At 35.8% G+C, this 11688-nt stretch overlaps 1 long non-coding RNA gene across 1 annotated transcript; it reads left to right on the forward strand.

The window, feature by feature from the left end:
• The first annotated feature begins 654 nt into the window (after positions 1-654).
• LOC121407269 lies at positions 655-7462 on the forward strand. The gene is made up of 4 exons (XR_005968899.1): positions 655-862; positions 2740-2815; positions 3581-3721; positions 5424-7462. It is a non-coding gene; the product is annotated as an uncharacterized LOC121407269 (long non-coding RNA).
• The last annotated feature ends 4226 nt before the right edge of the window (positions 7463-11688 follow it).

The raw sequence follows: 11688 nt of genomic DNA on the forward strand, positions 1-11688 counted from the left end.
CCTCACTCTTCTTTCTTTTTTTTTCTTTCTTTTTTTCTTTCTTTCTTTCTTTCTTTCTCTCTCTCTCTTTCCTTCTTTCTTTTTTCTTTTTCTTTCTTTCTTTCTTTCCTTCTTTCTTTCTTTCTTTCATTTTTTTTTCTTTCTTTCTTTCCTTCTTTCTTTCTTCTTTCATTTTTTTTTTCTTTCTTTCTTTCTTTCTTTGGCTTTCTTTCTTTCATTTTTTATCCTTCTTTCCATTCAGCAATGTCTTTGGTGAAGTTTCTCAGGCTCTTTCCCATTTATCCTCTTCCTTTTCCTTATTAAACTTATGTGTTCTCCTTTGTTCTCTTTTCAGTTAATTCTCGCGCTCTTTTTTCATCTTACATTTCTCATCCCTATATATATTCTCATCTTTTCTTAACCCATTTCTTTGTTTTTTTATTTCTTTCATTTCTCTGTATCTTTTTCCTTAATTTTGATTTGGTCCATGCAGGAGTACTTCCATTCTCCAGGGGATACACGGGTAACACAGCATGTTTGATCAGGTGCATGGAACTTTGAGTTTCGCGATCAGGTTTATATAATATATATATATATATATATGATACACGTTACAGTCACCTGATCGCGAAACTCAAAGTTCCATGCACCTGATCAAACTACCCATAATGACGTATTTATAGTCATATGACCAGTCACATGATGTTTTTATTCTATGTGTGTACGTCGCATTCATTCTTTGCACTGATTGCTGGGCGTGATAATCATAATTATTGTTTAATCCTCGCTTCGCTTGACACTAACAGGACTTAGCCTTAGGTTAACTTTGTTCCTAAGTTTGATCTGCATGCCGTCTTGATCATCGTACGTAATGGCTAGCCAAGTAAGTCTTACATGTGCATGTAGTAGAAGTAGAATAGAAAGGAAATCCCAATCCCGGAGGAAATCCGACGTGCCGGGCCGTGTGGACGTGGTGCATTGCAATGGCATCACAAAGACAAGTCCAGGGCACCGTAACACAAAGAGCTATGAATTGCAAATATGGGAGAACACTTCTGATTGGTTCCTGGCCCGGGGGGGCCACTTCCATTCACGAGTGGATACCATGCGCGACCATGGAGTCTCGAAAAGCACCCTAAACACGTAATTTCCATATTCTGAAAATGCACCCCTTAACAAGTATTGGCGTGTGAAACCCTATACCCTTAATAAGTATTGGAAGCAAAACGATACTCTTGGCAAATATTCCCTGAAATGAACCCCTAAACAAGTACAGGAATGTTTTATTGTTACGGGTCCTTCGGTCGTCGGCTTTGCCTTATTTGGTTTAGTACGACCCCACCGTCTACCCCTCGCGCAAATAGGACTCTAAACACGTAGTGTTGGGGCAAAAAGGACATCCTTTCTAAAATATTTTAATTTTGTTTTATCATCCCCGCAAATTTGACCCTAAACACGTAATTTTCCTAGCGAAATAGATACCCTTTTTTCATTATTTTGGTGTTTTTGACACCCTTATCACGTTACGTACGTAACGTGCCCTATCGTGAAAAGGACATCCTTTTTACGTGTTTTTTTGGTCACGCATGGTATCCACTCGTCAATGTAACTGGCCCCCCCGGGGTTCCTGGTCAGTATTATGCGCCAAATGCACGTGTAATGTTGATCTTGATTGGTCAGTTCATTAGCGATTGATTGCTAATCAATGTTTGTGTTACGGAGCCCTGGCCATGGTCCGACAGGTCTGGGCATGGATGGCGGGGTTAGCCTGGAGGCGTCTGGCCTCTGGGGAGTAATAATCATAGTACTATCGTACCTTTACTCCCCTAATGCCTGGCGTTGGGGTCTATAGGGTCCCACGCACCGAAGGAAAAGGCAACTATACAAATGCACCAAACTGCTAGATCTAGTTATGTTTAGAATCTGAGGTTAATGCCCGGGGGGGGGGGCACTCGACCAAAAAAGTGGTGGGGGTGTGCCGCGGGCGAGACAAAAAACAGGGGCCTTAGAGCGGGCTTATTGTAAAAAGGAGGGTCCTCGGAACGGGCTTCGGAAAGACAAAAGTTTGTGAAAACGGGGGTCCTTGGAACGGATCGCCAGCGTGTGAGTGCGTATGCATCCCTATGCAGCTCATTCAATGCGATCGGAACGGCGTAACGAAAAATATGCGAAGCTTTGGAGCGGATTTCTCTCTTCGTTTTTCTCGATAAGAAGAAAATGCTATGCCTTGGAGCGGCTTTCTTTGTTCTTTTTCTCAACAAGGCAAAAATGCTATGCCTTGGAACAGAAATTTGAGTGTGAAAATGGGGGTCCCCTCCGCGGCACATACCCACTATGCATTATATACTGAGTGCCCCCCCCCCCGGGGGGGCAAGCTTCTAATGTTAGAAGTGGTCGATATGTGGTAGTCTCACCATACATGGGTAAAAATATCGGTTGGCAAAAAATGGATAGTTATGGTTAAAAAAAATCGCAGAAATGCGAAGAAGAAATAAAAGTAGAAGAGAGTTTACTCACATTTGTTGTCATCGCCATCTTTGATCCATTGTTAATGCAACCTAGTTACGTGACGCGTATAGACGGCGGCAAAATCATGAGCGGTGCTAGATTAAAAAGTGCTAAAATGTCCCGCTTCAACCACTGTACTGAAAATATGTATTTCTAGAATAAGATTTCTTATACATGTATTATTCAGTTATAATTTGAAATTCCATAAACTTGAATCTTGTGTTTCAATGGTTCTTTTCTCACTTTGAACAGAAATATGAATTTACTGTTGAAATGACCTGTGGAGGTTGTGAAGGTGCTGTTAAAAGAGTGCTTAGTCGTCTAGAAGGTGAGATCAAATTTCAAATAATATTCCTTTTTTAACATATGTTTTTCAGTTTGTTATTGAAATGACATGTAATTCAGTGGAGAGGAATTTGTGATGTATTTGCCAAATTTAGCAAATATTTTTTTTATTCAGGTATATTGTTGATTTTTAATCTCTACAGGTCTGCCTGTGCACAATCATTGGGTTCTTGTCACTTAGGGACCACTGAGAATATTCTGTATGATAAAAAATGTTTTGGTTATTATAATGATTAGATTATTGATTTTATTAATTTTTCATGAATTTTATACTGATTATTTTTCTTCTTGGAGGGGATTTGTATTCATCATCTTTGTTCATACTGGACTTTGATATTGGAGTCATATTCTTCTTAGCATTACAAAGATTTTCTTGTTGGTATCTTTTCAAAACAATCCCAATTGATAAACATTGTCATTGGGGTATAATATTCTCCGCTTGCTTTAGACGAATGAAAGCAAAAATCATGTTGTATTTAGTTATTTATAAAAAATAAGTCAGGTTAAAAAAACCTTGAAAATGGTAATAATTTACAGGTAGTAAGACATTGGTTTTAAATTGTGCTTCTGCAAAATGTGTAGTTGTAAGATTCAAGGCTTTGACATGAAATTGAAAACATTAATGTAGTAATCATACTTTGCTTCTGCTTTTCAACTAGAGGGTCAGCATACAGGTACAACAAATTTTATTTCTTTACATTAAAAGATATCTTCTTGCTAATTAATCCATTCATTCATTTCTTATCAGGGGTGGATACTGTAGAGATTAACTTGGAACAAAAGAAGGTTTATGTGAGTACATCTTTATCAAGTGATGTTGTACTTGAGGCTCTTAAGAAGACTGGAAAGACCACAACATTTGTTGGAACATGCTGAGGGATATTTCAAAGTAAGTATTATGTTCACTTTGGGTAAACTTGCATAAGTTTACCTTTTATGAGTCAAATATTTGCCAAAATCCAAGCAGTTAGTGATACAGCAGTAGGTAATGATCAAGTCAGTGTCTTTTGCACTTCATGTAGTTCATTTCATATCAAAATTCTCTCCATTTCTTTTCAAATATAAAAAAGAGAAGGAGAAAATGATTTGTAACTTTTACAAGGAAGTGACAGACATTGTTGGTGACCAATGTATTTTAAGGCCTTTAAATTGGTATGGTACTCTTGAGATACTTTTTCAGGGTCAAGTATATCGCCATCTGTTGTTCACAATCTCCAGGCTGTGGAGACATCTACATTGTAGATCCCATGATGCACTTTTAATGATGATATGTGGTGAGGCTTTGGGGAGGAAAGAAACTTTTTCCTTGTATGCCTAAAATGTAAAAAAAATAATAATGATGCAAACGTATCATAACAGTGATTATGGTATTGCTGTATGTCACCAGGTAAAAGAAAGCATACCCATTGTATTATTGGACTCACACCTAGTTTAAGTATGCAATTGTTTGAGCAAATGTGTAATAACAAAATATGCTTTGACTCTGCAACCATCTGTCCAATTTCAAATACTTGGTTCACCATGGTTAAAACTTGTAAGAAAAAAAATATGTAATTGTGGTGGAGATTTGACGACACTCACAAATCAAAGCCCATGTGAACTTGGCTTTTACAAGGTCAATGGTATTACCGGTAGTTGCAGAGACCATTTCATGAATCTGTCCATGTAGTTTTGCATGATTTTATGAAAGATTGGAGTATGGCAGGCCAAGTGGGGTTTTCATTGATCTTTGATCATATCTGTAAATAATGTTAAATAATTTATTATTTGATGTAATTGATAGGCATACTTTACTTCTGATTAATATCAGAGTAAATTGTGATTGCATAGGACATCATTTATCATGATACTAGTATAAAATACATTACATCCTATGTACATAGAAAATATCCTGTATAGTGATTGGTTCAAATAGCATCTGATCAGATGACCAAATATATTCTAACTACGATTTTTCATGATGTCAGACCTCAATATATTTCGCTGTACCAAATTTCAGAAAACTGGATATTCAGCTAATCTCTTGTGCGCGCTGGTCAGCGACCTCTCTCTCCTGGGCAAGTCCCGTGATGTATCAGCACAGGCACTAATCTTTGTTCCACTGAGCGCGATTGGAAGTAGGTCAGTTGGATGAAGTTAACCGGACTCTGCAAGCTCAGCACATACATGTAGATTTTGGTTCTAATTTACTAAATGTAGGATATAAAACAAATACATCAGGTGTTTCCTTCAAAAGCATAGTAGAATTATTAATCCTCTGTTAGACTGGCAATATAACTATTGCCAGACTAACCTCGGATAAATAATTTTCACTATACTTTCTCAAAGCCTCATATATATCAAGAAAAAATCATACTTTTGAAATAACCCGGGAAAATAGCCCAGTAAAATCTTGAGATTACCTTATTTTGGATTTTCATAGTTGTGATTGTTCTGTAAAGTCAGACATATGTATCGTATTTGACACCAGTTGTTTTCCATTTCCATACATTATATCAGTGGTGTAGTTGATGGTACATTTTTATTTGTTTTTAAATTCATCCATTTCTATCATATCCTTTAATGCCTTTCCTTCCTAATTTTTTTTACAGAATGTTTGAGATAGCTTGGATTGCTTAGTCAGACTGCCGAATTCACCTTTAACACCCCTTCGCTATTGTGCCACAGTGAGATTAAATCGAATGTTTGAAAGAAGTATATTGCAGAGAATGAATTAAATGGGATAGCAAATAATGTTTAAGTTGTCACATGATTAAGAATACATTAAATTCATTTTACTAAAAATAGAGATTTTGAATTGTAAGTACATCTTATTACAAATCAAATGACAATTGTTTATAAATAAGGCCGATGTTTTAGATATCTAATGTAAGAAAAGAGCACACTTATTGTAATTTAGCTATCCTATGTTTCAAAGAAAAAATAAGAGGAAAATAACTTTTATTTCTGATTTTGATCTAAGCAATGGTGATAATGTGATATGATTTCATTATCAGACAGATTCAACTAGTTGTTTCTTACTTTCCCCATAATTTTGTCATTTTTTATGTTGCTGGGTAATTGTAAATTATTCTTAGATTTTCTGGAAATACTTATTTTACATTCCACATCAGTCAATTGTGTTATCATTGATGTCTTAGATAATAATATAAGAAGCTTGGCCCTGACATATACTCATGTCCAGTGCTGCTTTTTGTGTCACTAATACCTCGACCACATTTGCCCTACGGCGGCCAAATGGCAAGTCAAAAACAGCCACTTTATTCATTTTTATTCACACCACCTATATTGAGCTGGTTAAAAACAGCTGTTTTTGACTTGCTGTACGGTTGTCGTAGAGCAAATGGGACCAAGGTATAACTGAAGTGTTTAGGCATGAATTATTCCATCTTGAAACAGATTATTATTTTCATTTTGTTATTAAACAAATAGATAAAATAGTGAATTTGATGAACATAACAAATTCTTATTTAAATGATATGCTGTTTTTTCAAACCATTCACTGTCTATGTATTATTCTTATTACGGTAGGCCTATGCCTATTTTAACTTCATATTTTGCACATCTATGAGTTGCAATGTTCTGCGTTACTGTTAGGGTTCCTCATTGAAGTTGCTCGTATTTCAAGGATATTCACTTATTTACTATTTCCCTCAATAAATGATAGAATGGAAATATGATACTAGAAAATGAATGAAAGGAAATACTAAGCCCCAAGTCGTAAGAGCCTCAGATGATAGTGCTTTGTAAATACTTTGTGTAAATATACTGTTAATCCATTGTTTAATAATCCAGATGTATTTGCTTATTTGATAAATTGGTGTACATGGTATTTGGGAACGTTGGTTATGTGTTCACTCATCTAAATCGATCATGTTCAGAGTGATAGAAATGTCCGGGAGGAATGCAAATTAGAAATACCAAGTTTAAAAATGCCTTTTTCACAAACAATGCTTAGTATTTTCTTAGTGCTTTTGCGGTTATTGTCGTAGATACAATTATCATAATAATCATATCAATGGTAGTTAATTATTGATGAAATTAGTATGCAGCATATAACAATCCTTTTATTTATTTTTATTTTGGAAAAGATTATCTTTGAGGAGTGAGAAATTTTGGGGGTGATATGTGATTTTTGGTCATTTCAAGTGGCCCCAAAATTCATATTTGTTATTTTGTCATGTGTGTGCTTGATGTTTATTGTACATGTACTTTGTCCACTCTTTACAGCGCGAAAAAAAATGTAATGTAAGTTACTTTAATTTGTCAAAACATTTTCATGCTTTTATTTAAAGGCTTTTTATTGCATTCCTTCTTTAGGTTAGATCATGTATTTCTTTTTGCTAGAAGGTCTATTGAATGATATCTTCCCATTTGTAATATGTTTATTTAAGTTATTCGTACAAAGTTATTCCCCGGCTATCACCAGGTAGATGTGCATTACATGTGTTTCTAGTTCATGTCATTTTTGTCAAAATGTGGAGCAGATTAGCCATATGTTACTAAAACAAATCTCTGCAAGATTTTGATTTGGTTTGCACCTTCTTAAAATCAGATCGACAATCGGACATATAAGATAATTTTAGAGGATGGAAAAAAATAAAGAATTACAATACTGGTGTAAACACAAGCAGTGAATCTATTTTTTTTTTTTGGGGGGGGGGTGAAATATTGTTTAATCTCACTTGAATAGTATGACGTTATATATTCACACCCATAATAGAAATACACTACTTGTATAGCTATTACATTATGATATAACGTCCCTTTGCGTTTCCAATTGGACTTGGGTATTATAACCCTGCACTGGTGTCCCGATGGGGGGGGGGGGGGAGGGTTCATTGCCGAAAATTGTGAAGGAAAGGGATAAGGGTGAAATATATTATTTTCTGAATATTATCTCAAAATCTATTACAAATTTTGACTATTGTACGTCCTAATGAAAATGTCAAAATAGTTGCTCGCTTGTTACTTTTTAATCAATTTTATGCGATATGCCATATTGAGCCCGGCCCCTCAGGATATTTGGCTCATGCCGCCACTGTTACCCTTGCTTTAGCCCTGCAACCTTTTCAGCGCACAAGCATTTCCCCTTCCTGCCAGGTACCCATTTACCTCACCTGGATTGAGGGCAGCACAATTATGGATCAATTTTTTTTTACAATTCAGTTATGGATCAATTTCTTGCCAAAGGAAATTATGCCATGACTGAGATTCAAACTCATGACCCTCTTGTTTCAAATTCAGAAGATGAATCCACATGGCCACAACGCTCCACAAAGAGGTGGGTTTTTTTGCGAGCAAACAAATTATAGTGAAGGGGGGGGGGGCAAATTATTAGCAAGGCTTTATGGCTCTAGACTTAAACAGGTAATTACTTACTCTCAGCGGGGAGCAACTAAGGCAAGTGTTTGTTGGGGGTTGAGGAGTAGAAAGGAAGGAACGAAGGAAGGAAGAAAGGAAGGAACAAAGGAAGAAAGAGAGAGAGGGGGGGGAGAGAGGGAGGTGGAGGGAGGGAGGAAGGAAGAAAGAGAGAGGGAGGGAGGAAGGAAGAAAGGAAAGAAAGAAGGAAGGAAGGTAGGAAGAAAGAAAGAGGGGGAGAGAGGAAGGAAGGAAGGTAGGAAGAAAGAAGGAAAGAAAGAGAGAGAGGGAGGAAGGAAGGAAGAAAGACAGAAAGAAAGAAAAAAAGAGAGAGAGGGAGGGAGGAAGGTAGCAAGCAAGGAAGGAAGCAAGAGAGGGGGAGAGAGTGAGGGAGGGAGGAAGGAAGGAAAGAAGAAAGATAAAAAGAAAGAAAGAGAGGGGGAGGGAGGAAGGAAGCAAGCAAGGAAGAAAGAGAGAGAGAAAGAAAAGAAGGAAAGAAAGAAAGGCACCGAGTTCTTTTTTCATAAAGTTTTTATTGATCGATAAAATGATTACACAAATATCAAAATACAATCGAAATAAAAAACAATAACATAATCATAATGAATCAAAACAAAGCAGTATTACATGGAATAAAGGAGCTCAGCTAGTAAACAAGTACATCTAATATACAAGCAGTTTCTTACACAAGTACACTGTACATCAGAACACATATTTCCACTTCCTAAAGTGAAGTGCAAGAGTACCTTTCTTTTTGGCAATGCGATATTCTGTTTCCTTACAAGTTTTCAAATAGACTTTAAAACCCTGAAATGAAGGATTGTTATTTTTGAATTTACATAAGTAAATATAATATTTGAATATCAGGAAAATATAAGTGATAAATTTGTCATCTTTAACTCCAAAAATCTTTTCAAAGGGGGACGGGTTAAAAACCTTGGTATGTCGAGAAATTTCAAGGACTATTTCGTTCCAAATGATTTTCACAATGTCACAAGCATGGATAATGGTTTCTGATAGGGAGTGACAGAATGTACAGTTCGGAGAATCCTTCCTTTTAATTTTATGTAAGAAGTCGTTTAAGGAGATAGCTTTATGAAAGAGTTTAAAATAGAAAGAACGTATACGCGAGTCTATTGAACATTTGAAATTTCTCAAATGAATCTTATCCCACTCTTCAGAGTTTGGGGACAAAGACAGTTCTTCCCAGAAGTCAGTGTGTTTTGTTGGAATAAAAATCCCGAGCAAGATAGGGTAAACATACTTTGGGACCTTCTTTGCTTGACATAGATTGTTTACTATTTTATAAAAAAAAATCTTCATGGCCCCAATCTGACATATGTAACCAAGAATTTGGAATATTTTTCATTAGAAAGTTGAAGTTTTTCCTTCCCCTTGGAGAAATGTCAAAGTCAAGAATTAGTTCTTCAAAAAGCTTGCTTCCTGGGAGTGGGGGTTCAATAAATCGCTAACAAAATTTATTCCGCAATCAAACCACTCTTGGTTAAAAAAATACTGTTTTGTCTTGGATCTAATATGTTTGTTATACCATAAACATTGGCATGACCCCATATGTGAAAATACTGTATTAAACTCCTTCTTCACTGCTTCCTCCCTGTAAATATACCATGTTCTAATACACTCTGACAGTTGAGAACAACGAAGACTTTTCAAAATGGAATCAAGAGCATGGGATTTCCACACAATATCTTTATTTTGATTAAAGTTTTCTAGTACTGACAATTCAATTGTCTTCCACAGACTAACATATTCTTTATCAAGAAGAAATTTTCACCCATGCCATTTTCTGAGACAAAGAAAAAACATAAGGGTCAATCATTTTCAATCCACCTGAACAATAATCATTATAAAAACATTTTCTTTTTACCCTATCTCTCCCACCACTCCAAATAAACTTAAAGAAAATCCTTTCTAACTCCTTCACATTGCTGCTCAGGTCGGATTCATCAACCGTCAACGGCAATTAACGACCTTTTCATGAGCAGTTTTAGAGAATAGTTTTTCACACTGGAAGATGGGGGTCGGAGCTCCTAGCAATAATTAGAAATCAAACACAACTTGACTTTCAACCTATGAAATACGAGTGTTGTAAACGCAACTATTTGTCATATTTGTGCAACGGGGTCAACCCTTACAAAATAAAGTCATTTAGAAACCAAGAAAAAAGAACTAATCATAGCTTTTAATAAACATAATTACAAATAATTATGATATGCTTGATATTCCTTGATTTGAAAGAGCAAAATACCACTGGTGACCTCAATGTTCAATTTTGTTTTAGTGAAACAGCGATGTAGCATGGATGGAAATAATTCATCCATGTTAACTGCAACTGTAATCTTACAACGCGTATATATAGTCCGATTCTTTTATGTAACAAGCTATTATACTTTGCACATCATCAATCATGCATGTATGTTTGTCGGTTTACTATTTTGTTTTATGTACTGAGTGATTTCACACAGTCACGACAAGATATTTTTGCACGAAACAGTTATATGCAGGACTCTTCCTTTGCACATATGGGGAAGAAATATCACTTTACTATAAGAACCAGATTACTGGCAGGAGAATTAGGGCTTTTACCGTTTCATGTTAAGAATGAGAATTCGTCACGAGATGTTTTTTACATGGGCCTATAAGTCGATTTATTCCGAAATGAGCAGGTCGGCATACCCTTTTCTGGTCAGGTATGACATTTCAGATATATTTCCTATCCAGGGGTAGTAAACAAAATCCCCCGTAATGTCACCCTAATTTTTTCAAATGTTTATTTTTAAAGTTTTATGTTGACACACGTGCCTATGGGAAATCTTTACAGGCTTGGCACATACTTAGTTGTACTTCCTCTTTAACTCTAACCGAATAAATGGCTATGAAATCAGGAGCAGCATAGCGCCCTCTATAAGTATTTTTCTTTCCTGATAAAATTATCGATTTCTCTTTTTTTTCCAAGTTATCATTTCCATCGTCAATACGATATTAAAACAGATGACCATGATTTTCATGAGACGACGTGATGATTCCAGCAAACTATATTAAATCAGGACCCGGTCTTACAAAGAGTTGCGGTTGATCTGCTCAAATGCAACAATGGAAAGCCAGCAAAGTCAACATATAAAATGCATGTTTGGTTTTAAAAAAAATCTATATATGAATGTATATCCATAAATTCATTGATTTCTGAACAATTTAGTGTGATCTCTTTTCTTTACAAAGGACATTTTACAAATTTCCTGTAGAAAAAATTATGACACTGATGGATTTCCAGGACCCTTTCTAAAGTAGTTGCGATTAATCTGAACGAGCTCCACTGTGGCTACTGTCATAACTTTTCATATCCGAAATTTTGCTAAATGTTCCATTGGATATGTTGGAAACACAAAACAACACGCCTGATTGTCAAGATAATGACATAATGGACCCGCATTTGTATACATCGTAATTATTTAGAAATCATTTTGAACATATATA

The sequence above is a fragment of the Lytechinus variegatus genome, chromosome 1 (genome assembly GCF_018143015.1).
Source record: "Lytechinus variegatus isolate NC3 chromosome 1, Lvar_3.0, whole genome shotgun sequence".
NCBI lineage: Eukaryota > Metazoa > Echinodermata > Echinoidea > Temnopleuroida > Toxopneustidae > Lytechinus > Lytechinus variegatus.